The sequence below is a fragment of the Silene latifolia genome, chromosome Y (genome assembly GCF_048544455.1).
Source record: "Silene latifolia isolate original U9 population chromosome Y, ASM4854445v1, whole genome shotgun sequence".
NCBI classification, from domain to species: domain Eukaryota; kingdom Viridiplantae; phylum Streptophyta; class Magnoliopsida; order Caryophyllales; family Caryophyllaceae; genus Silene; species Silene latifolia.
Window position 1 is genome coordinate 234631753 of NC_133538.1, and position 25801 is coordinate 234657553.

Below are 25801 nucleotides of genomic sequence, written 5' to 3' on the forward strand. Positions count from 1 at the left end.
AACAGCTTTGAAAATTTATTCCTTTTGCTTTAAATTTTCTTTTGGCTATAATATGTACTTTATACGGATATTGTACACTCGCTATGATTGTGAAACGGTTCACACACGTACCATTAAGTTATTTTATCGTGTATTTAAAGTAACGGACTGTATTGGATTAAAATTAAATGATAGAAGCGGTTTTATCACATGAATTTTAATCATTAAAAGGTGGTTTGGATAAATTTAACATAATTACGGAATTATGTCACGAATGAATTTGTTTTTAGTTGATGCATTTTTATTACGTATCGTTGATTTTAAATGCTTGTGAATGCCTTTTATTACGTATTTATTTTATTTTATTTTGCAAACGGTTGTAACTTAGTGTGGCCTTAGTAGAACGTGTTACCGTAATGATGGAACACGGTCTTGGTTGTATTTTGAGATCTCGTATCTCCGTTTTGGGATTTTTCACTTGTAATTACAGTTTTAAATTAGAATGTAAATAGGTTTATATTTTGTATTTTTAAAATTGTAATTTTGAGAAGACCAAAGATTGAGACCGGATGCTCACTCCCGCTACTTGGATCAAGATGGAACATCAAGACAAGCTTCTCGGGTCCAACGGTGGATTCCAAAGTTGTTTTATGTTTTGTTTTACTAGGATAGGCCACACTAGGAATTTTTATTTACGTATTGCATTCATTTATTTTTTTTCGCAACGATAATATGCATCATATTCCGCCTAAAAACCAAACCACCTATTTATTGCATGAAAACTGACACATATAGAGGTCACGAGTTAGTTTTCATTGACATTCTCATGTCACACGTTTCAAAGCCATCATCCAAATAAATTCATTCACGACAGACGCTAGTTATTCGTTCACTTAAAATGAATTATAATTTTGTTGATGGGATCTTCCTCGTATAAACTAAAATTGAGAACGGTCTTTATATGTCAAACTCCAATGAGTCCCTTCTTCGTCGGTAGGCATAATATGACCCCTTCTACGTCGGGTAAGTTGGAACCGATTGACCTATTTTATCTCAACACTATGGTCACTCGTACGATCCTGTGATCATGGTGGACTATAGATAGGATTTACAGAAATCTATCGACCGAGAGTTCTTACGGAAGAATGAGCTAAACAGTTGGCTTATCAATTTACAGAAATTGAGTCTTGGGATCACTTGTATCTTTCTTGAGGGAGATCAATTATGCAAGTGCGAGAGTCTACATGTTTAAAATGAATTTTAAAATAGACTTAAATCACCTCGATGAGTTGCTTATTTCGTTTTTGTTTTTCTTTCTTTTTCAGCGTAGATCACGTATTTTAAACTGCTAAACATCAAATGGCTGGTTCTACTGAAAACCCAATGCCAAGTGCCACATTGGACCGTGAGTCCTGGCTTCGGATCTTCATGAATCAGATGAATCAGTCTACTCGACTGAAGAATGATGGATCCAACTTCGCGGACTGGGAGGCGGCATTACGGAATGCTGCTGCTGCTGACGGGAAGCTCAAATATCTCTTGGAGCCCATCCCGGCAAACCCAGGTCCCACGGCTAGAGCTGCTGAAATCACCAAGTTTAATGATTTCTGTATGGAAGCGGGTGCGATTAAAAATGTACTCATTTTTGCAATGGAACCCAATTTGCAGAAGCGCTTCATAGCCCATGGTGCAAACAAGATTTTCACCACGCTCACTAAGGAATTCTCGAAAGCACCGAGAATCGTGACCTATGAGCATACCACTCGCTTCTTTGATGCGAGACTCCAGAAGGGCCAACCGGTTAGCCCACACATTCTCAGCATGATTGAGAATGTCGAGAAACTGGAGACCTTTAACTGTAACATCAGCGAGAATATTGTTATCGACCGTATTCTTCACTCACTCCACGATGGTTATTCGCAATTTAGAGCGAATTACTATATGAATGATTTGAAGAAAACTCCACATGAACTGCACTCCCTCCTCGTACAGACCGAGAAGGACATGAAGTTCAGTGGGAGCATGAAACAGGATGTTCTCGTTGTGTCAAATAAAGGAAAGGGTAAGGGCAAAGCTCGAGCAAACCTAGCGAGTAGGTAAGGCGAAGTTCAAGAAGTCGGGTTCAGGTAAGAGTGGGCCTGGTGAGTCGAGCACCTCATCAGGCGTGACAAAGAGCAAGAATGAAAACATGGAATGCCATCATTGCCACAAGACTGGGCATTGGAGACGCACATGTCCTGTTTATCATGAGGACTTAAAGGCGGTCGTGTTAAACTGTTGGTATGTCTTCCTCTTCTTCTACTTTTATTCATATGATTGAGATTAACCACGCAAGTTACGGAACTTGGGTACTTGATACTTTGTTGTGGTTCTCATCTGTGTAATCATGTGCGGGGGCTCAAAAACATCGAACCCCTCGTAAAGGGTGAGGTGGAACTGCGTGTTGGGAATGGAGCAAGAGTGGCTGCCATCTCAAAGGGGACATATGTGATCCAGCTTCCCAGCGGATTTGAGTTGTCTTTATATGATTGCTATTATGTTCCTAGTCTTTCGAAAAACATTATTTCGGTTTACGCACTTGATAAACTTGGTTTTTCATTTGTAATAGAAAATAATACTTGCATTTTCTCATTACACGATATGATTTACTGCAAGGCGCCTCCATGAACGGAATTTATGTTTTAGATCAGACCACGGAAATATTACACGTAATGAATAAAAGGTTAAAGGTTGGTGACAAAGATCAAACGTATCTATGGCACTGCCGTATGGGACACATCAATGAGAAACGCGTAAAACAGCTCATCAAACATGGAGCTATCTCGGCCTTTGATTTTCAATCATTTGGCACGTGTGAATCATGTCTCATCGGTAAGATGACTCGTATTTCCTTCAAAGGTGTTGGAATGCGCGCTGCTGACCTATTAGGACTCGTACACACGGATGTATGTGGCCCTATGTCAATCACCGCACGAGAAGGCTATAGATATTTCATCACTTTCACGGACGATTTGAGTAGATATGGCTATGTCTACTTAATGAAGCACAAAAGTGAATCCTTTGAGAAATTCAAGGAATACCAAAATAGGGTACAGAACCTATTAGGTAGAAAGATTAAAACACTACGTTCAGATCGTGGTGGCGAGTATCTTTCTCACGAGTTTGATCAACACCTCAAAGACTGTGGGATTGCCTTACAGTTAACTCCACCTGGAACACCTCAATTGAATGGTGTGTCCGAACGGAGAAATCGAACACTACTTGATATGGTTCGATCCATGATGAGTCACACGATATTACCTGATTCATTATGGGGTTATGCTCTTATGTCAGCCGCTCTAATACTTAACCGAAGTCCGTCTAAAGTTGTTGACAAGACTCCATATGAATTATGGAAGGGAACGGTCCCTAACTTGTCCTTTATACGGGTTTGGGGCTGCGAGGCTTATGTCAAGTGGAGACACGAGGATAAGCTCGGCCCGCGATCGGTCAAGACATACTTTATAGGTTATCCTAAAGGAACACTTGGTCATTACTTCTATTCGCCAACCGAACAACGCGTTTTTGTTGCGGCTAGTGCGACATTCTTAGAGAAGGAATTTCTCGAGAATGCAAAGAGTGATAGAACCTTCGACCTGTCGGAGATTCCAGAACCAAACACCGAGCAACCATTGGAGGAACCTGTTCCTTCAATCCCGGCTGCGGTGAATATTCCTGAGGAACCTAGGAGGTCGGGAAGAGTCTCTATTCCTCCGGACAGATACATTGGTATGGTCGAGGAACACGACATAGATGACGTTCTACTCTTAACGAGTAGTGAACCCGCAACCTATAAAGGTGCCATGACTAGTTTCGACTCAAAGCTATGGCTTGAGGCCATGCAATCCGAGATGGACTCCATGTATGAGAACAACGTGTGGGATCTTGTTGACTTACCTGCTAAGGTTCGTCCCCTTCAATGCAAATGGCTTTACAAGATAAAGCATTCTGTGGAAGGTCAGCAAGATATCTACAAAGCACGACTAGTTGCTAAAGGCTTCACCCAAGTGCCAGGTTTGCACTACGATGAGATTTTTGCACCCGTAGTCATGCTGCGTTCCATTCGGATTATCTTAGCGATTGCCGCTTTTCATGACTATGAAATTTGGCAAATGGACGTGAAAACCGCCTTCTTAAACGGCTTTTTGGAGGAAGAGTTGTACATGGTACAACCCGAAGGTTTCATCGATCCAGTACATCCTAAGAAAGTGTGCAAGCTTAAGCGTTCCATTTATGGACTTAAGCAAGCATCAAGGAGTTGGAATCATCGCTTCGACCAAGTGATAAAAGACAATGGATTTACTCGATCGGTCAAGGAACCATGTCTATATATCAAGTCGAGTGGGAGCAAGATTGTCTTCCTAATATTGTATGTTGACGACATACTCCTGATTGGGAATGACATACCTCTCTTAACTTCGGTGAAAGTATGGTTGAAAACCATTTCCAGATGAAAGATCTGGGAGAGGCACAAAGAATTCTAGGCATCCGTATCTATCGAGATAGATCACGACGGATGTTATCTCTCGATCAGAGTCTTACATAGACAAAGTCCTAGAGAGATTCAGGATGACTAACTCCAAGAAGGGGTTCCTTCCTATGGCTCCGGTGCATTTGAGCCGATCTCGGGCACCGAGACACCGGAAGAGAAAGAGCGCATGACACGGATTCCTTATGCCTTGGCTATAGGATCAATCATGTATGCCATGATATGCACACGTCCGGACGTGGCATATGCATTGAGTATGACAATTCGATTCCAACAAAGATCCAGGTGAACCACATTGGCTGGGTGTCAAGAACATTCTTAAGTACCTACGGAGGACTAAAGATTGGGCATTGACTTATGGAGGCTCTCAAAGCAAAGCTATGCGCAACCGATTCTGAGATGCTAGCTTCCAAACGGATCGAGATGACTCGAAATCTCGATCTGGATTCGTTTTTACTCTTAATGGCGCTGCGATCGGTGGAAGAGTTCGAAACAAACTGTTTAATGAGATTCTACGACCGAGTCCGAGTACTATGCCGCGTCTGAAGCTACAAAGGAAGCGATATGGATGCGTCAATTCTTACATGGGCTATCTGTAGTGCCTAGTTCGAATGACCCGATCACCATCTATTGCGACAATAATGGTGCCATCTTCCAAGCTAAGGAGCCAAAGTCTAGCAACAAGTCTAGACATGTACAACGGAAAGCTCATCTAATCCGAGATTACGTGGAGCAAAAGGAAGTAGTGATAGAAAAGATTGCTACTGATGATAACATAGGAGATCCTCTCACTAAACCATTACGACAAGATAAGCATGAAGGGCATGTAAATTCCATGGGAATTAAACGTGTTCCTAAGTTGTAGTACTCTTTTATGGATTAGATTCATTCGCTTTTGTACTCTATACAACATCATCGTTTTGATATTTTATATAAATATATATTTTGTTTTTCATGTGGAATTGTACGACAATTTTGAACACCACAAAGTGAACTGAACAAACATCATATCTTTTTAGTCCTTAATTGCCCACCTGAGCTGATAACTCTGGCAATTATTTTGTGACGTTGGTTGATGGTGGGTTCAACGAGCCATAAGTCAACCGGTTGACTGACCAATCACAGAGGCGATTTATACGGATATTTCGTAGGACACAATTGTGACATCGACGTGGAGTCCTAAATGTTTTATAACATTCGTTGCCCGGTCGTGTATAGGACTTCCATGGTGATCCTAAGAGTCGATTCTTTTGACTATCGACTGTCTCTTGAGACTAAGGCAGATTTTGGGTGACTTTGGTTTCTTTCTCACGGTCATCCGTAACAGGGGGCCAAGTAGATTTTTTCTGGGTCATTTCATGCTGTGCTTAGAACGGAAGGAGTTCGAGTTGAAGGAAATTTTCAGCCTCTATCAGGTACTCGATATTTCTCAGGGCCACTCGAGGAGCTGTAACTGAAATGCATGGCCATGCTCGGATACGGATTCGTTTTTATCAGTTAAGTTACTCTCTAGTCGGGGAAACCACTCTAGATATAGATCGATTGTAAAATACGACCTTTGTGGATCCAGATCTGCAAATTGTTTTACATTGAGTGGGAGAAATTTTAAATGAATATGAGAATCGGTTATCGCACATACACTTGTACGGACAAGTGGGAGTTTGTTGGAGCTTGTGTCCTCCAGTTAGTGCGGATAACGTCATTGCACATACACTTGTACGGACAAGTGGGAGCTTGTTGGGGTTGGTGTCCTTAACAGTTAGTGCAAGGACTTATAAACCTCTAAAAGGATCAAAGGGCATACTTTGGTATTATTATCAGTTGATCCACGTTTATCAATAACGGTTGGCTTGCTAGATAAGTTTGACGTTATTGTCATACAGATGGCGGTGATCAACTGGTCCCTAAAAGTCACACCTATAGGATACGTTTGAGAGACGTGACAGTATGAAAATACTGTTATGTAGATGCCAAAATTGACTAACCAGTTAGTCCGAGTTATTTGACTAGTAATTAGTCAAAATGTGATGTTGAGATATTATATTTAATACGGATTAAATATCATGGGCTAAGGTGAATTAACCAGTTAATTAATAAAGTTAAATATAAACAATTTATATTTAATTAAATGTATATTGAATATAATTATACAATCTTTTTTTTGTCGGACACGTATTAATAATTCAGCTAACCCGTATTATTAGGCGATGCCTTAATTTCCGATAACCGATAACGATTTATAATCGACCGCGTCATATACACTTAGCGAGATGAGTCGGACCACGAGTTTAATAAGGAGGAAGTGGAAAGCCCACTCCCTCCCTAAGCAAACCCACGGTTTGGCCGAGCTCAACAAAAGGAGAGCTATTCTCTCCTTTTGACCTAACTGATTCATTTGAAACAAAACTAGGGTTTTGGGAATTGTGCCTCTCAGAACTCGGATCTCTCATCCAACAAAACTCACAACAAGTTCTCCCAATATTGCAAGGCAATCGGAGAACACGTTCTAGCACAAGGGCATATCTCGGACAAGGTCTTGGGTGCAACAATTAGGAGGGAATCTCGTTTGATTTCTGTTCTTTACGCCGTGCATCAAAGGACCCGAGGTTGATTTCTAATCTTTACCGTTTCCTTGTTATTTTGTTTTATGACTAAAAATTACATATGAAATTTGCGTTATAGTCCTACAATTAAAGGGTAGTATACGGATATTGACCCACAGAATTTTGCCCCAAATTGGAGAAATACGAAATTACGTTTCATGTTGGTGGAAAATTTGTTTTTTATGTTTAATACTTAGTTTAATCGTCCAAAAAGGCTCTAATCTTTGTTAGTAATGTTAAATCCTGCCTACATTTGAAATCTTGTCTTAAAATTTTTTATTAAAATTCCGAAACTCCTAGCATATGTGCCCAAATTTTGATTTTTGTATTTAGAACATGGTTTAATTGTGTCATAGAGCTTCAATCCTTGTTTAAAACATGGTTTAATTTTCACCTTCTATGCTTCATTTGGATTTAATTATGTCAAAAGTTGATAACTACTAAAAAATATTGTGCATTGTCTTGAGTTGGGATTTAAAATGTTATTTTAATTTCACAAGAATTTCATTTTTCCGGAAAATTTGTGTATTGAATAAGCTTTCGGTTTGATTAAATTCAAGGAAAACCATGTCAAATTTTCTACTCATATTGTTGTTCGTAAGCTAGAAGTGTTGGGAAACTTCCTGATACAAAAATGGTCAGCTCAAATGAAAATGACGAAGTGGTACTCAATGTTAAGGGAATGGTGGACGGGATAGCAACATAGGTTCACGCCAATCAGCTCGTCTATTTGGGTTCGAACACAAGTTCAGCTAGTGTTCTCCTAGTATAGCTCGGAGTCCAATAATTTAGCTTATATTATTTTATTGTTATAATTAGCATGTGTCGTAATTAGTTTATGTTATTTACAGAATAAGGCAAGGCAATTAGAACAGTTTTAGGAAAGTCGATTTTAGGAAAGATTGTTGCTGAGAATTCAGCTTGTTTTCGGCATGTAGGAGCTGGCCTTAGGTCGGTTTTTAGGACTATAAATAAGGGTCATATGCATTGTTATTTGATTCATTCAAGTTATAAAAAAAAAACCTAAGCTTTTGCCTTGCAATTGTTATCTCGGATCGATGCGTTTTCGTTCCAAAATGGTTTCTGTCTGACGCGCTATCAGGCTTAAACTAGATCGACTAGCACGCGCTTTGCTACATCGATCACCATTGTTCAAAGCATAGGTCTGTTTTGAGCAAATATCCCCTTTTGTTCGTTCTTGTTCACATTATTATTATTGCTTCCGCTACTTTCAAAAATTCGGGTAATTTTCGTATCATTAGTGGTAATCAGAGCATCAGGTTACATATTCTATTTCTATCGCGATGGCTGAGCTAGATGATGACACCATACTGGCTGAAGTACGAGATTACCTACGTAATAGGCCAACGGGACCCAGAAGTGGGCCGAGACAGAAACCCGTGGATGATTTCAAAATCACGGAGTTGCCGGAATTTGTTGGTGGGACCGATCCTGAAGATTACTTGGAATGGGAACGAAAGATTGATAGGCTGTTCGATTTCAAGGATCTTGATGACAATAAACGTTGTAAGTATGCAATTCTCAAACTTGCTCGAGGGGCTTCATTGTGGTATGATAATTTGAAGGCTCAAAGAGCACGGGCTGGAAAGGAGAAACTTGCTTCTTGGGATACGTTGAAACGAAAGCTAAGGAAGAGATATGTACCGGCAACGCATAGACTTACCTTATACAAGAAAATTGCTGATTTGTTGCAAGGTAGGATGAGTGTTAATGAATATATTGACGAATTTGAGAAGCTTTCTTTAATGGGAGAGATAGAATAAAATCAGGAGCAAAAGATGGCACGATTTTTTCGTGGCTTGAATCGAAGTATTGCTAGTTCCGTTGAGATGTATCCGTATGCTGATTTCGATACATTATGTGGCTTGTGTTGGAAACTTGAGGCGCAGGGAAAGAACATGTATGGGGCGAGTGAAGTAAGTAGGTCGAGTAATTGGAGTAAGTCTGATCCATCCAAATCTATGGTGTCAGGATCAAATTCTAATACGGTGGTGACGGCCGAGAACACCCCTGCAACAACCGTGGCTCCTAAGGCTACTCCACCTCCAAGGGAAACAAGCCTTTCTAGGGTTCGTTGTTTTAAATGCCAAGGATTTGGCCACCTTCAGAATTCTTGTCCGAATAAACGAAACATAACCTTAGTAGAGGCCATGGCTGTTAGGGACGAGTTATTTGAGCAGGAAGATGGGACGTTGGGAGGCGTGTTTAATCTCAGTATACAAGACGAAGAAGAAAGGGACGTTGAGTCCTATGATGCTCCTATTTATGACACATTGGTACTTCGTTCCTTGCAAGCTAAATCCGAACCAATTGTGACGGAACAGCGAGATCAAATATTCCACACTAAGTGCCAGGTGAAAGACAAGTGGTGTAGCTTGATTATTGACGGTGGTAGCTGTACGAATGTCGCATCAACAGAGATGGTTACTAAGCTTGGGTTAGAGACAATGGATCATCATAAGCCTTATTCTTTGCATTGGCTCGATGACGGTAATAAAGTGAAAGTAACCAGACAGGCCCGAGTTGGGTTGGCAATGGGTTCATACAGTGACGATGTTATTTGCGATGTTATTCCAATGGACGCGTGCCATATCCTTTTGGGGCGTCCGTGGCAGTTTGATCGAGATGTTGTGCACCATGGTCGGAGTAACGAGTATGAGCTACATGACAAAGGTAAGAAGATTGTGCTACGACAAATGTCACCTAAAGATGTTCGAGCTATGAGTGCTAAGCGAGCTAAGAAACCTAGCTTATCTGTTTTTGCTAATGAACGAGAAATTGAGCAAGCTCTAGACGATGGTGAGCCCGTGTATGCGTTAATTGCTGATGAGAAAAAAGATGTCACTGCAACAATTGTAAATGAAGGACCCGTCAAAGAGTTATTGCACGAGTTCAAAGATGTATTTCCCGATGATTTGCCACCAGGGTTGCCGCCAATCCGAGGAATCGAACACCAAATCGATTTAATTCCAGGTGCGTCGCTTCCTAATAGAGCAGCCTATAGGAGTAATCCCGAGGAGACAAAGGAGTTGCAAAGACAAATTGATGAGCTCATGAGTCGGGGCTATGTTCGTGAAAGTTTAAGCCCATATGCTGTTCCGGCATTACTTGTGCCAAAGAAAGACGGGACTTGGAGAATGTCCATCGATAGTAGGGTCATGAATAACATACAATCAAGTATCGATTCCCAATTCCGAGGCTGGACGACATGTTAGATGAGCTCCATGGGTCCGTTATTTTCTCAAAGATTGATTTAAGAAGCGGTTACCATCAGATTCGAATGAGGGAAGGTGATGAATGGAAAACGGCTTTTAAGACTAAGCATGGATTATATGAATGGACCGCCATGCCTTTCGGTCTTACAAATGCTCCGAGTACTTTTATGAGGTTAATGAACGAGGTGCTTAAACCATTCTTGGGCAGGTTCGTTGTTGTTTATCTAGATGACATTCTTATTTACAGTAGAAGCTTGGAGGATCATCTTGTCCATCTTAGACAAGTATTCGAGACCCTTAGAGCACATCAACTCTACGGGAAAATGGAGAAGTGTACGTTTTTGGTGGATAGCGTGGTATTTCTTGGCTATGTCGTTTCAAAAGAAGGAGTTTCAGTCGATCAATGTAAGATCGAAGCAATCAAGTCTTGGCCATGTCCTAAGTCCGTGACTGAGGTTAGATCATTTCATGGTCTTGCTTCATTTTATCGAAGGTTTATTCGGGATTTTTGCACCATAACCAGTCCTATCACGGAGTGTTTGAAGAAATGAGCGTTAGTTTGGAGTGAAGCAGCCCAAAGAGCATTTGAGGAGATCAAGAAGCGGCTTTGTGAGGCTCCTGTATTGGCCTTACCTGATTTTACACAACCTTTTGAAGTTGAATGTGATGGTAGCGGTGTTGGAATTGGAGCCGTGCTTATACAAGGTAAACGCCCCATTGCTTACTTTTCTGAAAAGTTGGGAGGAGCGAGACTTAATTATTCAACTTACGATAAGGAATTCTATACTATTGTGAGAGCTTTTGATCATTGGAGTCATTATCTTCGTCCGAGTCATTTTATTTTACATTTGGACCATGAATCTTTGAAACATATAAACGGGCAGCAGAAGTTAAACCCGAGGCATGCTAAATGGGTTGAGTTTTTGCAATCGTTTCATTTTTCTTCAAAGTATAAGGATGGTAAGAGTAACGTTGTTGCTGATGCTCTATCTCGCCGTTATTCTTTGATTTATACACTCGATATTCGGTTGCTTGGTTTCGAAACTTTGAAGGATTATTATGTGGAAGACGGGGATTTTCATAAGATATATGCCGAGTGCAAGACGGGTGCATTCAAAGATTTCGTGTTGCAAGATGGCTTTCTATTTAAAGGTAATTGTCTTTGTGTTCCTAAGCATTCGGTTCGAGAATTGTTAGTTAGAGAAGCACATGGAGGAGGCTTGGCTGGCCATTTCGGTGTTCAGAAGACATTTGATGTTTTCCGAGAGCATTTCTATTGGCCGAAGATGCAAGGCGATGTGCATAATGTCGTGAGTAAGTGTATCACTTGTCACCTTGCAAAAAGTACTTTTAAACTAGGCGAGTATATTCCGTTACCAATACCAAGCAGGCCTTGGGAGGATGTGTCGATGGATTTTATCGTTGCTTTGCCTCGCACTCAACGAGGTAAGGATGCTATTATGGTGGTCGTTGATCGATTTTCAAAAATGGCGCATTTTGTGGCTTGTCATAAGACCGATGATGCGAGTAATGTGGCTGATTTATATTACCGCGAAATAGTTCGATTACATGGAGTGCCCAAAACGATTGTTTCTGATCGTGACTCGAAGTTCCTAAGCTATTTCTGGAATACATTATGGAGAAAGGTGGGAACCAAGCTTTTGTTTAGTACATCGCATCACCCTCAAACCGATGGACAAACAGAAGTAACAAATCGTATCTTGGGTACTATATTGCGTGGATTGGTAAGCAAAACTCAGAAATATTGGGACTTAAAGCTTGCACATGCCGAGTTTGCTTATAATCGTTCTCCTACCTTCGCTACTACGCACTCTCCATTTGAAGTTGTGTACGGCCTGAATCCATATTTGCCTTTGGACCTCATTCCTTTGCCTAAAGACGAGTTGGTGCATAAGGATGCAGAGTCTAAACTGAAGTCGATGGTTAAGTTACATGAGCAGGTGCGAGATCGAATCAAGTCTGTGAATGAAGCTTATAAAAGGAAATCGAACAAGCATAGAAGACCAAAGTTGTTCGAACCAGGGGACTTGGTTTGGTTGCATTTGCGGAAGGAAAGATTTCCGAGCAAGCGAAAGAACAAGCTTATGCCAAGGGCCGAGGGACCATACAAGATCATAGCCAAGGTGAATGACAATGCTTACAAGGTCGAGCTTCCAGGAGATTATGGCGTACATGCGACATTCAATGTAGGTGATTTATCGCCCTATCTCGATGATGACGGGATTGCGGAATTGAGGACAATTCCTTTCAAAGGAGGAGGGGATGATACAAAAATGGTCAGCTTAAATGAAAATGACGAAGTGGTACTCAATGTTAAGGGAATGGTGGACGGGATAGCAACACAGGTTCACGCCAATCAGCTCGTCTATTTGGGTTCGAACACAAGTTCAGCTCGTGTTCTCCTAGTACAGCTCGGAGTCGAATAATTTAGCTTATATTATTTTATTGTTATAATTAGCATGTGTCGTAATTAGTTTATGTTATTTACAGAATAAGGCAAGGCAATTAGAACAGTTTTAGGAAAGTCAATTTTAGGAAAGATTGTTGCTGAGAATTCAGCTTGTTTTAGGCATGTAGGAGCTGGCCTTAGGTCGGTTTTTAGGACTATAAATAAGGGTCATATGCATTGTTATTTGATTCATTCAAGTTATAAAAAAAAACCTAAGCTTTTGCCTTCCAATTGTTATCTCGGATCGACGCGTTTTCGTTTCAAAACGGTTTCTGTCTGACGCGCTTTCAGGCTTAAACTAAATCGACTAGCACGCGCTTTGCTACATCGGTCACCATTGTTCAAAGCATAGGTCTGTTTTGAGCAAATATCCCCTTTTGTTCGTTCTTTTTCACATTATTATTATTGCTTCCGCTACTTTCAAAAATTCGGGTAATTTTCGTATCACTTCCTTATTTGTCCCAAATTTGTCTTAAATTCTTATCTTTTATGCCCAGAAACTTGTCATATGAATCGATTTTGTAGCATGTCAAGGCCATCAAGAAACTCCCAAAGCAACTGTGCAAGGCAAGCTCGCCAAGAGCCCGTAGTACCTCCCGTGATTGAAGCCCCTAGATTTCTGGGCATTGAGTTCGAAAGTGAGCCCCAAGAGAACGCCTTCCTCACCCTAGCCCTTAGACCCATGGACCCGACAAGGTGTGTGTCGGTTGGTGCATTGAGAGAGTTGAGGATAGCGGAGGAGATGCATGATATCTTCGATATTCTTGGACTTGAGGGGTTGTAGAACCTAGACAAGGTGTTTTACCGCAACTTAACCTTAAAGTTTTTATGCTCTTTTGCATATGATAAAGAGAACCATACTGTGAGGTTTAGGCTTAAGAACACCTCTTTCCACATGACTTGTGATGATCTTGAGGATTACTTGGAAGTGTCTAGGAGGAATGACATTGAACATGATAAGGTAAAGAAAAGCATGAGAGCCACCAAATTCATAGACTTGTACACGGGTAACGCCCACACCATAGTGAGCGCCATGAGAGAAAACGATGTTGAACACCCGGTTTAGAGGATCTTCTTACGCCGTATGACCCATATCCTATAGGGAAGGGGCGATATGAGTAAGCTAAACTCGTCGGAAGTGTTCCTTTTGAGTTCTTACTAGAACCCATACCGAGAGGAGCCCTTTTATTTTAACGCCGTGTCCATGGTATGCCTAGCTTTTGAAAGGATTACCTTGCCAGAGAAGTGTTCTTTAGATTGGGGTGCCCTTGTGACCCACTTGGCTAAGAAGTTATTGGACTATGAACCGGGACGGTGGATAAACCTTTGTCAACCCAAGTGTTGTACAATGACATAACTTATATGAAAAGAATATATTGGTTTAAGGATATGAGAGGAGGGGAATATGCTTGGAAGGTAGACCGGGATTTGTACATGAGACTTCCCGCGGGAGGGAACTTGCACGATACCGATCACCTTAGAGAGGTGGATCCATCCCATCCTTTGCCACAAAGTTATGTTATTCCCCACGATCATTTTTTTGTGTTTAATGATGAGAATGAAACCCGAGCTCCTACTCCTTCACCACCTCGAGCCTCAACTATACAAGAACCATCTCCCTTGATGCATGTACCACCTCCTTATTCTATGCATGTGCCGCCTCCACTTTACACCGCCAAATACAAATCCACTTTTGACCATAGCTACCACTTGGTGGACCACACCTACCGCTTAAACATTGACCTTGTATTGAGGAGTGCCCATAAAGCGGCAATAAGGCAAGGTGTGAAACCTCCCCACCACCCAAGTTATTGAACCGATATGGGTGATGACTCGGGTGTTTTTAGAGCCTACGATGTAAACCCATCAAATTGGGGTATGACAGGCTAAATCGCACTCCTATCAAAGATAAACCAACTGGCCTAAACTAATGCAGTAAAGGAAGTCGGGATCGTATCCACAAGGAGACAGAAGTATTCTATTTGCAATTTTAAGTCTGTCTGAGTCACGAAATTCGGGGGTTGATTGGTTTTGTCTATTAACTAAAGTAGCAAGCAAAGGAAATTAAATTAAGGAAAAGAATTTCAATTAAGAGAAAAGGCTAGGATTTCGGGTCACCACGGTCAACAACGATCAAGGTAAGGTCAACGGTCGGTATAAAAACGGTCTGAGGGGTAATAAAAAGGTCCTTCCGGTCCGCTATTCGCCCTAGAGTACTAATCTAGCTTTTGCTCTAATTAGGATGGTCTATTGTTTGTAGCATGTCTAACTTCTTCCAATCTCTCGATCTAGGTCGAAGTTTCCCGGGTCAAATAATCAATTACATCGACTTAACCAACTAAAAGCTATTAGATGCTACAATTAACAACACCGATAAATATTAATGCAAGACCTAATAAACAAATTATGATCGTCTTATAAACATGGCTTCCCTACATCCTAGCATGGGAAATTTAGCTACGCATGTTCAAACAAACGATAGCCATAACGATTAATTCAATAATAAGATTCGACTTGATGTAAATATGAGAATAACAATTAAACATAAAATAAAGAAGAAAAAGGAAGAGTAAACAAATAAGAGTAAACAATAATTGAAGAACGAAGGTTAATTAAATTACCGATTGAAAAGGGAGTGATTACAAGTTTCAGATCCAAAAAATACTAGAGTCAAGCAACGTATGAGAGTTTTTGCAAAAATAAGAGATAACCTAATAAAGTTCTGAGTTCCCCTTAAATAATAATGTGTTAAAATTATTAATCAAGCAACTAATGGGCCGAAATAAAACTAAACAAACACGACCTGTTCTGAAAACCAGTCGATCGTCCAAAATATCAGTTGATCGACTGAATACAAACTCAGCAATAGTTGATCAACTAAGCAGCATGGTCGATCGACTTTTTTCTACAGCAATAGTTGATCAACTAAGCAGCATTGATTGAAAAATTGATTGTTGGGTGGTGTACTAATCACCATTGGGAGTATTTATGTTAAAATGATAGAATAGAGATGTATTAGAAACGATTTTGGAAGCAAAAACATTCTGACCTGGTGACACTCGGCTGAGTGGCCCCTTGCACTCGATTGAGTGCCATGTCTTTGACCCGTATATTTCCAATGAGCACATCACTCAGTTAGCTAGACTGGGTCTGTTTCCCCTGTGCCACATGCCCCAAGCCACGCATCCCCGCATCTAGCTCAATCTTTATTACCTGCTATATTAACTGCTCCCTATTTGAACGGAAATAACAAAAGGATCATCATAGGCCACAGTAGTAAAAAGATTGGGTGACAATTGACACAAGACACAAATAATATTGACCAAAGGTTGAGTAGAAATTATTTACACAATGCAATAATACATTATATTAACACCTATAGCAGAAAGCACAACAGAAAGAGCATGCACACTATACAGTAAGGACCACGGCCACGCCTAGCGTGTCACGGCGCCATCTCCTTCATCAAACCCGAATGACACCGAATAACATCCATCACAACATAACCCTGACTGGCACCCTAACAACACCATATACCCTGACTTCCAACGTTACAACATCACATGCCCTGACTCCCATCGTAACTCATGCACAACACAATAACATAATATCAACACAGTAAAGTATCTCAACTAACCATAAAACATCAATACTAGCGTATAAAGTTGTTTCAGCATGATATAAAACAATCATCCAACAATAGTAACATAGATTGAGTAGGTAATTTCTACCTGAAATGGTCGCAAATCCAATAAGCAAGGTATAAGTAACAACGGTCCTTATCAAAACCCGAACCTACATAAAAAGCATACCACATACAATTATAATATACATTAATTATTAACTATCTAATTAATTAACTCACTAATTAATAAACTAAATAAAAAATGATGAACGACCAAATAACTAGTATGTTATACACTTAAACAACCCATGATTACTATATTACGTACTATCAACAACCGAAGCAATTAACCAATATCTACATGGTATAAAAGTTGGGTTTTTCTTTGACTTCTGATTGGCTGATGGATTTGTGAGAATTGGCTGCATATGGGACCCCCCATGATCCCCATGATTTATACAACATTTAATTACTCTCTTTCCTCTCCTCTCATCTCCTCTCATTAACGCAGTTTCTATTCTGATTAATCTTATTAATATATTTATATTCATATGTTAAAAAGATTATGATAAAAAAAAATTAAATATATTCAATCTTACACTAAAGATGAAATAAATGGAAAATTATACAGAAAATTAATACAAACTCGATAGTTCCTTTTTTTTTCAGAAGCTTTTACTTTCATTTTTTCTAAAATAAATCTTCATTGAACATTATACTTAGTAGAAAATAATCAAGTTACTTCAACAACAAAAAAAATCAATCAAATTAATTTGTCTTTAGTATATGATATTTATGATTGATCAACTTTTTGTCATTAATTAATTTATTAAAAAAATAATTAAAATATTTATTTTATTTTTATAAATGATAAAATATTTAATAACCAGCAAAAAAAATTAAAGTTGCGTGTATAAGCCATTCTTTATTTAAAATAAAAAACACCAGAAAAATGTTACCTTTTGAACCTTTTAGAAAATCCTTCTTCATTCTATGTAAGAAAAATGTTACCTTTTGAACCTTTTAGAAAATCCATCTTTTTGTGAGATGAGTTTTCTAACCCTTTTAGTTGTAAACTTATCTCTAGGTGGAAGCTTTAGTATTTCGGAGTAGTATTGAGTCGGAATCGTGTCCTTGAAGAGCTAAAAGGTAACGGTGATGGGTTACTCGGTATTATATCAAATTATGTGCTTTAATTGTTAAAGTTTAGTCTTTAGCTAGTAAAGTTACTACCTTTAATGTTATTGATGAATTTGTTGGATTATTAATGTTAGATGATATTTTAAATGTATTTTTATATTATTGAGATAACTTATTGCAAATAATATCACTTGGGTAAAGTTGGTTTGTGAGGAATGAGGTGTTGTTTAGATATTGTATGTATCTTGTAGTTTGCGGCGATCTTTGCTACATGTTGTGGGTGTTTATTGTTGAGATATGGTGGGTATGTCGTAGTTACGATGATATTTGGTTATATGATTAATTTGGGGTTGTGAATTTATCATAAAATTGAATTGGGAATGAAGTTCATGCCTTGTTTGAGTCATGGGAAGCAGCCCGCAGTGCGGCTTTCAGCCTGACCAGTTTTCGTAAAATGGACATAACTCCTTTGTTACCTGTTTGTTTTGAGCTTATGACCTACCGTTAGAACCGTAAGAGGATAAACTATCACTTCCATTTGGTTTCACCTTATTTTCATGTCTAGAATGCAAGTTATAATCGTTTGACGTTGATCCTTATTGTAGTCGAGTACTAAACTTGTTGTTATAAATTGGGTTATACGTTTCTTGTTGGGTATGCATCTTAACCTTGGTTCTAATACTTGTGTATGGTGTGCTGATACCTTTTTATCATTGGAGCCCCTTGAATATGTCTCATTCACATGTTAAACATCGGTTTTGGTTGTTAAGCTTAAATGTGGTTCGGTTTGGGTTCGTTTACATTTTTCCTAGCGTTTCGCATTGCTTAATTCATTTGTTATCATTTATTTATACTATGTTTAATTAACATGTAAATATGGAGTATAATGTTTATTCATGTTAGAAAAGTATTAAATGACGTTATATACTTCATATTTGAGTTCTCATTTGTTTATTTACGTTTTGCCTCGTATTTCGTATCACTTAATTCATTTGTTATCACTTGTTCTATTTTAAGCTCAAGTAACTTGTAAATATGAAATAAAATGTTTAGCCATGTTATACAAGTATGAAATGACTTAGTATATTTCATTTATGGGTTATTACTTGTTCTTTTTCATGTTTTCATCATATTTCAAGTATGAGTGATTTATTCTAAGTAACTACTGGTAATGAGTCGTACTCTTGTGAAAATGCCATAATGCTATGCCTTCTTGCTTGACTTATATTTGCACCCTACTTGTGCTGTTTTGGCAAGTATGGGTTTGGCCTACTTGTGCTGTTCTGGCAAGTACGGTTTTGGCTACTTGTGCTGTTCTGGCAAGTACGGTTTTGGCTACTTGTGATGTTCTGGCAAGTACAATTTTGGCTACTTGTGCTGTTCTGGCATGTACGGTTTTGGTCACTTGTGCTGTTCTGGCAAGTGAGTTTTATCTTAGTCTTTTATGGGGAAAATTTAGTCTAAGAGTAGTAAATGTCTTGCTTGGTTATGGTCATTGGCATATGTATTTCTCACGACAGTTTACGTCTTATGTGGTTGAGTTGAATGTAAGAGTCTTGGTCCTATCGGACACAAGAGGTGAGATGCGTGCCTTCTAGTTGCGATATGATCGTCGGGATTGATGCTCCCATCCGTTCTCATGGTGAGATGCAAGCCATGAGTGCGCATGTGACGTTAAAAGCCACGTCCAGTGCAATGTTTTGTTGGAAGATTTCCAAAGTAATGGCTATGGTTTTTAACTATATGTATTGCGATGATTGACTACTCGTTTATCTATCTCACATGACTTAAGTACTAGTTTTATGTAATTTGGATAGTTGCATATGTCCTATTTCATTGGAATTTGTGCTTGTGATTAACTAACTGTATCTATGTTCTTTCCTTTACTTCACTTATTTAAATATGCCTATGACATGCTCATTTGCTATCCTCTCTCGCTTTCTCTTATTATTCTAACATTAATGATCCCATGATTATTTGTTCAAGTGAATTGTATCCCGTATTTTTTATACCTTGCTATATTTGAGTTCTTTGTTATGTTCATTTTGATAAAATATGGCTGGGAGAACCATGAGTTACTCCTCACTGACTGTGGCATTCATTTTTAATGAATGAACATGTTAAAGATCGGTACTTATTTGGGGTGAAGACATGTGTGAGCTAGCGAGTACCTTGACCGTTGGATTTTTGTCTATCGGTATGCTTAGACTCACCTTTTAAACTTGTTATTCGTGGGATATCTTTTCCCCCTTTTTTTTTTGCTAAACTTGGTTTGTAATAACCTAAGTTTGCTTATCGTTGCACTTGTTTCATTTTATTAGTAACTCCTGCATGTTAAACTTTAACTAGTAATAAAAAGTTTATAAAAATTTCATATTTTTCGCTTAAATTTATTAGTTATATTTTCCGGATTATCGCTGAGTGTCACAACCAGAGCATGACCATGGTGTTCGACTCTCTTTGCGTGGGTATCTGCTCATGTCGAGCCTCGCCAGTGAAGGGTAATGGGATTGATGTGATGGCTAGGCAGGGAGGTCGACGGGTGTAGGTGGGGGTGTTTGTCGTGTTATTGTGGCGCATAATCTAGTACAACAGGTCGAGAAACGTTGCCGATGTTGGTGAGTCGGCGAGCTCCGACGGTGGTCGGAGAAGGTGTTGGTTGTTGTTGTTGTCGGCATGGATACGAGAGATCTTATTGGTGGTTCTTTGATTTCCGACATTTATTCCGGTGTGGTGTGGTGTTAGTCGGTGGTGGTGTGGTGGTGATATTAGTCGTCGGCGGTGGTAGTTCAAAGTTTGGGGGTGGATACAAGAAGTACTGTATCTGGATAGATGTATGATTTGTGCATCTGGTAATATTGATACGTGTATCGCTGAGTGTCACAACCAGAGCATGACCATGGTGTTCGACTCTCTTTGCGTGGGTATTTGCTCATGTCGAGCCTCGCCAGTGAAGGGTAATGGGATTGATGTGATGGCTAGGCAGGGAGGTCGACGGGTGTAGGTGGGGGTGTTTGTCGTGTTATTGTGGCGCATAATCTAGTACAAGAGGTCGAGAAACGTTGCCGATGTTGGTGAGTCGGCGAGCTCCGACGGTGGTCGGAGAAGGTGTTGGTTGTTGTTGTCGGCATGGATACGAGAGATCTTATTGGTGGTTCTTTTATTTCCGACATTTATTCCGGTGTGGTGTGGTGTTAGTCGGTGGTGGTGTGGTGGTGATATTAGTCGTCGGCGGTGGTAGTTCAAAGTTTGGGGGTGGATACAAGAAGTACTGTATCTGGATAGATGTATGATTTGTGCATCTGGTAATATTGATACGTGTATCTAGCTGTATTTATATGTGTATCTAAATAGTTCGTACGGTTCGCACCGTAACTCAGTTCGCACGGGATCCCAACCCTACACACATACACACACACTCTCTCTCTGTCTCTCACACACACACACACACACAAACACACACTCACACACACACACACACACACACACACACACACACACACACACACACACACACACACACACACACACACACACACACACACACACACATATATATATATATAGAAATTGAATCATGTGAGACACCCTTCTTAGGGTGAGGCAGCTGTATCCATCCTAAACCATTAGATCTAAAAATGATTGACTCACCAGATAATGCCACGTGTCCCCTATATAATTCTAATTAACTAACTCACACATTTTTCGTTCATTTACTCAATTCATTTACTTCGTCCACTTTCTCTCTCTACAATTCATCTTCAACCGAGCTCCTCCATCTTGAGCTCCACGTTCGCCAGTATCAACGAACTTTTCGACCGCCATTATCACTGAGCTTTCCGACCGCCATTGTCATCCTGAAATTAGGTAACTTCGATCAACTTATCTTCATTTCGATTCATCCTGCTTTCATCCGTATCCATCACACTAATTTTCGATCTACTTATTTAATTTGCCAAATTAAAGCTCAACTAGTTTAATTACTTATTTAATTTACTAATTTGTGAGTCGGCTAGGGGAAGCTGTTGATTGATTGACCCGTGAATCAATGATATGTTGTTGTAGAAGTGCGTAAATTTGATTTTGTATATACTAGTTCAAATTTGTGTTTTGCGCTGCGCTGTCATGATGCTTATGGATGATCATGCGGATAAATGGAATGAACCTGAAGATCCGACCTAGATTCGTCGACCTAGAAAATGCTTGAATTTCAGTATGTGCTTGTGGAATAGTTGACGAAAGTTATTGTTAAATTATTTGACAGAAGTTGGACTATACTGTTAGAATTTTGATACGGACAATTGTTATCTGAATTTACTGGAGTTACAAGCTAGAAATTGCATGCCCAAGGTTATCACTATTTGATGAACTAGTAGGTAGAGGCTTAGTTTATTCATGGAATAGTGATTTTTTTACAGTTGAACCCCGCTGAAATTTGATGCAGCGATGAAATTCTGCTATGAATGTAATAGGCGATGAAAGTAATTATGCAAAACAGAAACTGTTACCCTTGCTTAATTCTGGTGAAAAGAACATAATATTTCTATGATTCGAGGAGAGTATTCTGTAATTATATTCTTTTACACGTTCAGGAAATGTATTTCTAAACTTCACTCATCACTTGTCAGTCCTTGACTCCTTGATGTTCGAAAAAAAACAAAGTTACGTGCCATGAATTCTTCAGGCGGTCAGGCCTATCCTTTCATGAGAATGAGTTTATTGTTCCTCTTGCCATGGCCTAAAGTTGGATATGACAATCTCATTCAGATTGTTCTGCATATAAGGCAACTTCATTTTGTTGTATGGTCCAATATAGTCCTGAATTTCTCATAGTCTTACGTGCATAACAAGTTCTGGTTTTTCTGCAATGAAATTCTGCAATGAAAACTAGTCTTTGATTTGGTCAGAGTTTGGAATATGCTTTCCTATTTTATAGTTGATTGTTGAACAATGAAATTGTGTGCTTGCCACAGTTCCACAGATAAATAATACGGAGTAACATTTTGCAGAGATTTAGCTCACAAGAGAAAGATAACTCGGTGAAAAGATTGTCTTGCCTTGCCTCCAGCTCTTACCCTCGTGATGAAAGCCGATTCTTGCCGATATCCGGTCGTACGCAAATTTAACACGCAGATGGAGCTCTTCTTTACCTGAACAGAAATGTATGTTTACCCCTTCCTATTTTAAATGCAAATCAGTATCAGTCTTATTTGCGTTCTCATTGTTATCTCCACAAGCTTTTGGTATATCTAATCTGAAGTGTGGCATAGAGTAGTAGTGTAATTCTTTCTTACATGTGTTTGTAAGTATGTAAATAGTTGGTTCTTCAGATGTGTGGATTTATATGAAGTGTAGTAGTGTAATTTTTTCATTCGTGTGGTTGGAAGAATCTAAACCGTTGGCTCTTGCAGGTCAACTTAATGATGAACTTGAACATAAATTCGCGACAATGGAAACATTGGTCAGCAGGTTGGGCATGATCTTGGATTCTGTTCAGTCTAATGTCATGCAAGTCAATAAAGGAACAAAAGAGCTTTCACTTGCAGGTGAAAATTATTTAGCTTTCTATGTTTTTTCTGCGTTTTTTTGCTCATCTTTGAAGTATTAGCATTTGAACAGAACTTTGTTTTAAGATGTTAATAACTATGACCAGAAACGAGGACAAGAAGAGATGAAAACTAGCCTGGATGTGGGATTGAGATCAGTTAGCAATCAATTGAGCAACATGTCCCAAAAGGACCAGATGCAAGAGATTATGTCTACAGTTATGACTTTTCTGAACCAAATTCAGACTATTGTCCACAAACAGGCGGAAGAGCTTTCAAAATGGTTATCCGCTCCTCTTTTTCTTATTTTGTGAATCATATACCTTATTTTGTGAATCTTAGAACTTGTTTTGTGAAACTAGAAGGTAATATTGTGAAATTTGGTCATAAAATGGTCGAAATCACCTATTTTGCTCTTTTTCTTATTTTGTGAATCATAGACCTTGTTTCGTAAATCCTAAGCCTTATATTGTGCAACTTGGTCATAAATGGTCAAAATCACCTATTTTGCTCCTTTTATTATTTTGTGAATCTTATACCTTATTTTGTGAATCTTGGAGCTTGTTTTGTGAAAATAGAAGGTAATATTGTGAAATTTGGTCACAAAATGGTCGAAATCACCTATTTTGCTCTTTTTATTATTTTGTGAATCATAGTCCTTGTTTCGTGAATCCTAGGCCTTATATTGTGAAACTTGGTCATAAATGGTCAAAATCACCTATTTTGCTCCTTTTATTATTTTGTGAATCCTATACCTTATTTTGTGAATTTTAGACCTTGTTTTGTGAAACTAGAAGGTAATATTGTGAAATTTGGTCATAAAATGGTCGAAATCACCTATTTTGCTCTTTTTCTTATTTTGTGAATCATAGACCTTGTTTCGTGAATCCAAGGCCTTATATTGTGAAACTTGGTCACAAATGGTCAAAATCGCCTATTTTTCTCTTTTTCTTATTTTGTGAATCATATACCTTATTTTGTGAATTTTAGAGCTTGTTTTGTGAAACTAGAAGGTAATATTGTGAAATTTGATCATAAAATGGTCGAAATCACCTATTTTGCTCTTTTTCTTATTTTGTGAATCATAAACCTTGTTTCGTGAATCCTAGGCCTTATATTGTGAAACTTGGTCATAAATGGTCAAAATCACCTATTTTGCTCCTTTTATTATTTTGTGAATCCTATACCTTATTATGTGAATCTTAGAACTTGTTTTGTGAAAATAGAAGGTAATATTGTGAAATTTGGTCACAAAATGGTCGAAATCACCTATTTTGCTCTTTTTATTATTTTGTGAATCATAGACCTTGTTTCGTGAACCCTAGACCTTATATTGTGAAACTTGGTCATAAATGGTCAAAATCGCCTATTTTCCTCTTTTTCTTATTTTGTGAATCATATACCTTATTTTGTGAATCTTAGAGCTTGTTTTGTGAAACTAAAAGGTAATATTGTGAAATTTGGTCATAAAATGGTCGAAATCACCTATTTTGCTCTTTTTCTTATTTTGTGAATCATAGACCTTGTTTCGTGAATCGTAGGCCTTATATTGTGAAACTTGGTCATAAATGGTCAAAATCACCTATTTTGCTCCTTTTATTATTTTGTGAATCTTATAGCTTATTTTGTGAATCTTAGAACTTGTTTTGTGAAAATAGAAGGTAATATTGTAAAATTTGGTCATAAAATGGTCGAAATCACCTATTTTGCTCCTTTTATTATTTTGTGAATCATAGACCTTGTTTCGTGAATCCTAGACTTTATATTGTGAAACTTGTCCATAAATGGTCAAAATCGCCTATTTTCCTCTTTTTCTTATTTTGTGAATCATATACCTTATTTTGTGAATCTTAGAGCTTGTTTTGTGAAACTAGAAGGTAATATTGTGAAATTTGGTCATAAAATGGTCGAAATCACCTATTTTGCTCTTTTTCTTATTTTGTGAATCATAGACCTTGTTTCGTGAATCTTAGGCCTTATATTGTGAAACTTGGTCATAAATGGTCAAAATCACCTATTTTGCTCCTTTTATTATTTTGTGAATCTTATACCTTATTTTGTGAATCTTAGAGCTTGTTTTGTGAAAATAGAAGGTAATATTGTGAAATTTGGTCACAAAATGGTCGAAATCACCTATTTTGCTCTTTTTATTATTTTGTGAATCATAGACGTTATTTCGTGAATCCTAGGCCTTATATTGTGAAACTTGGTCAGAATCCTAAACCATTGGATTAAACAACTACAAGTGCCTCAGATGTTGACACGTGTCCCTTTATATAACCCAACAAACTGTTGATTTCCCCTTATTCATTTACTCAATCGCGTTTACTCCGTTCAATTTCCCTCTCTTGACCCATTTTTCGCCATTTCTCACCGAGCTTAGTCCACCATTATCATCGAGCTTTTCGATCTCCATTATCATCCTAAAGTTAGGTAATTTCGATCCACTAATGTTCGATGTAAGCATTTTTGTCCAAATTCAATGTAAAGCTTACCTTACACCTGTCTAATGCGATCATGATGCTCTTGTATTTTCTTCATGTTAATTTTTATTTTTTATTGCTTCTTGTTGTACTTACAATGACTAGCGTTGTTTACATCCAATTCTAGGATTCTGTTTTACTTTTTGAATTCTGCTGCCCAGAGGAGCTCATTAGTTTAATTTAGGATATGA

General features: G+C 38.6%; 1 long non-coding RNA gene across 1 annotated transcript in view; it reads left to right on the forward strand.

Moving 5' to 3' along the window:
* Nucleotides 1-23552, forward strand: part of LOC141627289 (uncharacterized) — a 33346-nt gene extending 9794 nt beyond the window's left edge. The window contains exons 3-5 of the long non-coding RNA XR_012536854.1: nt 22591-22743; nt 22993-23127; nt 23235-23552. This is a non-coding gene — a long non-coding RNA (uncharacterized LOC141627289). The remainder of the gene's footprint in view (nt 1-22590; nt 22744-22992; nt 23128-23234) is intronic.
* The last annotated feature ends 2249 nt before the right edge of the window (nt 23553-25801 follow it).